The sequence below is a fragment of the Hemitrygon akajei genome, unplaced genomic scaffold, assembly GCF_048418815.1.
Source record: "Hemitrygon akajei unplaced genomic scaffold, sHemAka1.3 Scf000119, whole genome shotgun sequence".
Classification (NCBI taxonomy): Eukaryota; Metazoa; Chordata; class Chondrichthyes; order Myliobatiformes; family Dasyatidae; genus Hemitrygon; species Hemitrygon akajei.
In genome coordinates, this window is record NW_027332005.1 from 1,289,957 (window position 1) to 1,297,751 (window position 7,795).

Genomic DNA, 7,795 nt, shown 5'->3' on the forward strand with positions numbered 1-7,795 from the left:
TAAGTCACAGTGGCATGTCCAAATTCACTTTTAGCTAAATTAATAGTTGTTAGCTTTTGAAAGCCTTTCAAACAATTTCTCCACCGCAATAATGTGTGCTTTCCAAGTATAATTTCCTGTCACTAAATCATCAATATAAGCATCAGTATCTTTCAATCCCTGAATCACAGAGTTAATCATCCTCTGGAAAGTACCTGGGGCATTCTTCATCCCAAATGGAAGAGCATTATATTCATATAGCTCAGATGGAGTTACAAATGCAGAAATCTCTCTACCTTTGTCCGTTAATGGAACACACCAATACCCTTTCAATAAATCAAACTTTGTAAGGAACTTTGCTTTTCCAACTTTATCTACGCAATCATCTACTCTAGGAATTGGATATGCATCTGTTTTCGTTACAGCATTCACCTTCCTATAGTCCGTACAAAACCTAATACTACCAACAGGTTTTGGCACCATAACACAGGGTGAACTCCAATTCGAGTTAGAAGGTCTAATAATATTATTCTCTAACATATATTTAATTTCTTTCTCAGCAAGTTCACATTTTTCTATGTTCATCCTATATGGGTGTTGTTTAATAGGTTTGGCATCTCCAACATCTACATCATGTGAAGCTATAGTAGTCCTTCTCGGAACATCTGGAAAAAAATCCTTACATTTAAAAACTAATTTCTTCATCTGTTTTTTCTGCTCTAGCTGTACATGTGCTAATTTCTCATCAATATTTTCCAGAATGGTTGAATTTGGTAACCTAACAGAAATAATGTTGGATTTAGAATGAAATTCAGATGAATCATCTATCATGTTCCTCGTTAAATCAAACTCATTATCATTAACCACAACAGTCACAGTATCAGATAGTTTCTCAAAATATGGTTTTATCATATTTATATGGCAAAGTTGTGTTGGCCTTCCATGTTCTGGAGTTTTTATCACGTAATCCACATCATTGATTTTAGACACAATTTCATAAGGACCATGAAATCTAGCTTGTAAAGGATTCGTTTGCACTGGGAAAAGAACCAGCACCTTACCTCCAGGCTTAAACCTCCTCATCCTAGCTTCTTTATCATACCAAATTTTCATTTTCTCTTGAGCCAATTTTAAATTTTCCTTGGCTAAGCTACAAGCTTTATGTAATCTGTCCTTAAATTTCAAAACATAGTCCAACAAATTAGTGTGCACTTCCTTACTAATCCACTGTTCTTTTAATGAAGTTAAAGGTCCTCAACTCTATGCCCAATTACAAGTTCAAATGGACTGAAACTTAAAGATTCTTGTACCGATTCCCTTACTCCAAATAAAAGTAAGTTTATACCCTCAACCCAATCACTTTCATTTTCCACGCAATATGTCCTAATCATATTCTTGAGAGTAGAATGAAACCTTTCCAAGGCACCTTGCGATTCTGGATGGTATTGAGACGAAGTGATTTGTTTAGCTCCCAATTTATAAACTATCTGTTGAAACAATCCAGACATAAAATTACTGCCTTGATCAGTTTGCATTTCCTTAGGTTATCCAAAATAAGTAAAGAATTTTATAAGAGCCTTTGTCGCAGTTTTAGCTGTTATATTCCTAAGTGGTACTGCCTCTGGAAACCTAGACGAAGTACACATGATAGTCAACAAGTACTGAAAACCAGTTTTTGTCTTTGGTAATGGACCAACACAATCTATAATAACTTTAGAAAACGGTTCACCAAATGCTGGAATAGGTTGTAATGGAGCCACTGGTGTAACTTGATTTGGTTTACCCACAATTTGACAAGTATGGCTCGTTTTACAAAACATCGCCACATCTTTTCTTAGACCAGGCCAGTAAAAATGTTTTAAAATCTTGTCCACAGTTTTCCTTACCCCTTGATGTCCTCCGAAAGGCACACTATGAGCTAAAGTCAAAATCTCATTCCGATAAACTTCAGGGACAACTACCTGGTAAACAATATTTCATTCCTCACCTGCAGAAATTGTAGGTAATCTCCACTTCCTCATCAACACTCCTTTTTCCAAGTAATATCCTACTGGCACCTTCTCAATTTCACTATCTAGTAGAGCCTGTTCTCTTAATTTTATAATCTCAGGGTCTCTATTCCGCCGTGCTATCATCTCCTTCCGAGACAGAGATAAATCTTCATAGTCAGACTTACTTCAAGAATCTTGTTCAAACAACGAAGGAAAGACAGTATCTGACACATCCTCAAAACTCGAATCCTGAGTTGAACAGTCATGAGTAACAACCTCATTCTGCGCATCAATCTTTTTAGCCATAGCTCTAGTCACAACACAGGAAGAATCTGTGTTAGAATTCATCTCCGGTTCCTCTGACTCTATTGTCAAATGCTCTTCAGGAAAAACGTCCACCTGCCAAGTCATTACCTAACAATAAGGAAATATACTTCACAGGTAAGCTAGGCTGTAATCCTACTTTAATAAATCCTGTAACTAACCCTGACCTTAAATTTGCTTTATGTAAATGTACAGGCATAAAATCACTCCCAACACCTCGTATATAATTTACCTCACCAGTATCAGACTCTTCATTAAACTTCAATACACTGTCTAACATCAGTGATTGAGAAGCTCCAGTATCCCTGAGGATTTTTATTGGCACCAGAGTAGATCCTTCTTTGAAGGATACAAAACCTTCAGTTATAAAATGATCATATCCCTTTTGAACTTGGTCAGACTCTAACAAAACATTTATGTTTATCGAACCCTGTAATTTTACAGGTGCTTCAGCCTATTGCACACAAGCATCTGGAATTGCTTCCTTCTCTTTCTGTTTCAATCGGAAACAGTTAGCTATTACATGGCCAGGTTTCTTACAATAGTTACAAAAAGGACCAAACTGTCTTTCCTTCACAGGTTTTCCTTCCTCCTTACCTTTCTCATTAACTTCTGATTTAATTTCTGATTTACTTTGAGTCTCCGTGTTATTTTTCCTCTTAAAAATTCTGCCCTGAGGAAATTTATTCTTATGGATTAAAACATACTCATCAGCTAATCTAGCAGAGTCCTGCAATGTATCAGTATCCCTCTCATTTAAGTAGGTCCTTAATTCAACAGGGATGCATCTTTTAAATTCCTCCATTAAAATCAGCTCTTTCAATGTATTATAGTCCCCATTTATATTTTTAGAGGAAACCCATTTCTCAAAACACACAGCTTTATCATAGGCAAATTCCACATAAGTTTTTTCCACAGACTTCTTCAAACTTCTGAATCATTCTCTATACGCTTCTGGGACCAATTCGTATGCTTTCAAAATATGCTTTTTCACAGTATCATAATCAAGTGCTTGCGCAGCAGTTAAAGCTGTATAAACTTGTTGTGCTTTGCCTTTAATTACACTTTGTAACAACACTGACCATTTATCTTTCGGCCACTCTGAAATATGAGCAATCGTTTCAAAATGTTGGAAATATCTTTCCACTTCTGTTTCACTATATGGAGGGACCAATTTAATTTCTTTCCTAGCAACAAACGGTTTTCTAGAACCAGAAGATTGATTCCCAGACCTTTATTCCGTCATCGCATATTCAAATTCCCTTTTTTTATTATCAGCTTCTAACCTGCAACGCTCCAATTCTGCTTTAATTTGTTCCAACTTCATTTGTTCGATTTGCAAGCTGCATCTCCAGATTACTTATTGGAAACGACTCTAAAATCGATTCATTAAAATCACCCGAATTCACATAATGTGACCCGATTTTTCTCTGTATTAGAGCCTTTGATGTCGACTTCAAAAAACCTTTAAGTTGCAATCTACTAGCTATCTTAGGCACCTCAGTTTTTTTTTTCACCTTCGCTAACAACTCTGCGTCTGGCAAAGCCAGAAACTCATCAATATTCATTGTTGCCGAATACCACTCACAAGCCAATCAAACAAAAGAATCGAGTATTCCACTTTTCCAAAACACCGATTCAAAATTTTACAAGCATTTAAACTCAAAAATGATTCATCCCGGATGCAGCCCCCATATTTACGTTACGGATTCAGCAACAATAAATATATCAGTGAGGCAGGGGTTTTTATAACAGATAAAACATTTATTAAACACTGAAAAACAAACCCCCAAAAGTAAACGAATCACTAACGTAACCGCAAATCAGCTGCTGTGCGGCAGCTTTAACAGTTCTTAAAGCAATGAAGCTTAAACAGTTCTTAAAGCGATGTTGCAAAACCAGTTCTTCAAAGTAGTATTGGAAAAGTTCAAAATGTTTACAGTTCATTTAAGGGAGAGACTTTTTAAGACGATTTAAATTCTCTTTCACGTCGTGTTGTTGCGGTTCCCAGTCAAACTACTTTTCCCACGAAGAATTTACGAAGATGGAAAATGTAACGGCTTAAAGGCACTGACCTTTCCTTTACAAAACTGTTCCCAATCCTTTCTGCTATTCCGAGGGATTAACACGCGGACAGCCAACGAATTCCTTCCGAATGAGGATCAAACAAGCTCGAACCTGTTTCACCGTCGAAATCGACTTTCTCGATCTTTTAACTCCCGAACTCCGATCTTCACTCTCCACTGATTTTTAACTAGCAGTATTATAAAGAAACTGCTGACAATTACCTTTTAAACTTTAAGCATAAAATAAACTCCATCTTTCAACTAAACTGCGTTATAACATTAAATCACGCAGTGGCATGAAGTCAACACGGCAAATCCAACCACGAACTGTCCCTCCTCACAGGGAGGGTTCCTGCTTTTATACCCTGTAAAAAAAAACCTGTCACATGACCTCTACTGGAGGGAAAATGACGTCACTCCACCATCACAAGACCATTACCTCAAGTCCAGTACAGCTTCAACACCTGTCAAGTGACAAATACACCACTGTCACGTGTCACGGGTACGTAACAGACTAAACTCATCAACGTTGCAAATGGACGACATTCTATTCAGAAAATTTCTCCTCTGCTCATAGACTCTTCCACCATAGGACACATGCGGTCCACATCCAGCCCATTGGGGACATTCGATAGATTTAAATCGTATCACCTATCAAATTTTCTTGATATGACAAGATATTTAATACTGGAATCATTTTGTATAAAACTCTATTAAACTCACTCAAGTGTTAGCCATTCCTTTCTAAGATCAGGGGCCCAAGACAGTTTACAATCTCTAAGTGAGCTGTTGTTCCTTTTTCAGTTCACGGCTGGTATGTACAGACCACGTGAGGTCCTCGGTGATGTTGATGCCGAGGAACTTAAAGCTGTTTACCCTCTCAACTATAGATCCAATGAGGTCAATAGGGTTTAGCCCGTCTCCATTCCTCTTATAATTCACAACCAGCTCCTTTGTTTTTGCGACATAGAGGGAGAGGTTGTTTACTTGACGACACTGTGTCAGAGAGATAACTTCCCTGTAGGCCACTTCGTTAATTTTTGAGATTAGTCCAATCAATATAGTGTCGTTGGCAAATTTAATTAACAGATTGGAGCTGCGGGTGGCGATACAGTCATGAGTATACAGGGAGTAAAGGAGGAGACTCAGTACATGTCCCTGACATTGGTCTATAGAGAGTAAGGGAGGGTACTCATTACATGGCCCTGAGGGGTTCCTGAATTGAAAGTCAGAGGCGTGGAGGTGAGGGAGCCCACTCTTACAACCTGCTGGCGATAAGGGAGGCAGGGTCAAGGACGAGATCTCTGAGCTTCCTGTCGAGCCTGTAGGGAATTATGGTTTTGAAAACTGAACTGTAGTCCAAGAACTGCATTCTCGCATAAGCATCCTTCTTCTCCAGATGTTTAAGGACGGTGTGTAGAGCAGTGGCTACTGCGCCGTCTGTCGATCGGTTGTGTCAGTAGGCAAATCATAAGGGATCCAGCACCCTCCTTTCGTAAAAGGGTTACATACACTAATCACACAGGCCCGCGTCAGTCACCAAGTAATCTCAATGCCGTCCTTTCCCATACCCATCCCATTGCCCCACTCTCTTGCCACAGCCCCGTGTCAGGGTCCAAATTAATCACTCTACCCGCTCTCGTCCCACAGCCCTGTGTCAGTTCCCGATGTAATTAAATGTGTATGTGGAATTATGAAGATATTAGACTGGAACATCAAAACATAAATCAGGAACAGATATGTCCTGGGAAATACACAACGAAAATGTCAATGAGTTTTAGGCTGCACTAACATGGAGTTGTGGATACATTTGCCCCATTCAGGCAGGGAATGGACGGTAGGGTGAAGGAAACATGGTTGACAAGAGATCTTCCTCTTGACATCTGGTGAAGAGGAAGAAAAAAGCTTTAGGAAGATGGCCTCAGGATTAGAAAGCAAGGATCAGACATGACTGTAGATTTACAAAGTAGCCGGGGATAAACTGTAGAATGGAATTAGGATCACAAGAAACATCTACAGTAGGTCTGCAGTAACTTTAAGGAAAACCCCAATCTATTCAAGATGTATGTGAAGAAAATGATGACTGGAATGAGTATAGGACCTGTCGGGGATAGAAGATGAAACAAGCCTCTGAAGTCGGGGGCCGAAGGACAAGTCCTGAATGAAGACTTTAATTCAGTGTTCAACAGTGAGAGGGAATACTTGCGGGGAGAGCTACTTCAGTGATGGGCAGATTATTGGAGAACATTCTGAGAAACATGATTTACGAGAATTTGGAGAAGCATTAACTGATTTGGATGAATCAGTATGGCTTTGTGAGGGGCAGATCATGTCTCACGAACCTCGTTCAATTCTGTGAAGATGTGACGGTCATCCTCCGGTTAACCATGGTAGGACCTTTCAGAACGTTAGAGGACTTGGTATCCTGGAAAAGTTGGCTTGTGGATTCAGGACTGACGCCCAATAAGGCAGAGGATAATTCTGGATGGAGCGTTATCCCCCTGGATGCCGGTGCCAGTGGTGTCCTGCACAGATCTGTCCTGAGACCCCCTGGTTTTTGTGCTTTAAAAATGATGTGAATCAGGAAGTGGAACAGTGAGATATTGTATTTGCAATAATGTGGAAGTTGGAGGAATTATGTATAGTATAGAAGATAGTCAGAGTTTACAACAGGACAGTGACAGGACGCAGAGCAGCGCTGAGAAGTTACAGATGAAGTACGGAGTGATTCACTTTGGAAAGATGAATTTGAAGGCAGAGAGGTGATACTTTCTCGAGTCAACCGAGGGCCGCACATTGGTACAAGTTCCACAATGGAAACTGAGTGTCGGGACGTTCTTCAGTAATCCGAGGGCCTCTCATCGGTACGAGAACCACAATCGGCACGGAGCGGTGCGCTGCAGGAGCAGAAGGAAGTGTGATTGACGGGAGAGGTGAACACATCCGCATAGTGACGCTCGAAAGGCAATATACCTGACAGTAAATCAGGAGAAAAAAAAATCCAGTTTCGTGACAACTAATAGAGAAGCCTGGGAATCTGCGGAGAATTCACAGATTTCACTTGCTACTTTTCTTCAAAGACCGAATGGATGGAGAAATAGTGGCAGAATTATGGCTGGTTTGGAACTCAATACATCAGACAAGCCCCTTTACAGCTTCGCGATTTGCAGGGAAATATGATGTCGCTGACAAAGCAAGTCCATCAGTATATCGAATCCAGACCGCTCCAAACAAGTTAGTGTGATATCATATTAACCAACTCAAACCCCTTGGAGATAGTCAATGTCCTCTAGTAGCTGAGTTCCAGAAAACATATTATCAATGGGATGCCCTGGACCGAGATAAGATGATCCTCTCGGAGTTAAGTCTCAGGCAATCGACGGTGATGTGGATGAAGGAGTTGGGTAACCACTTCCAGATTGCCCCCGGAGGATG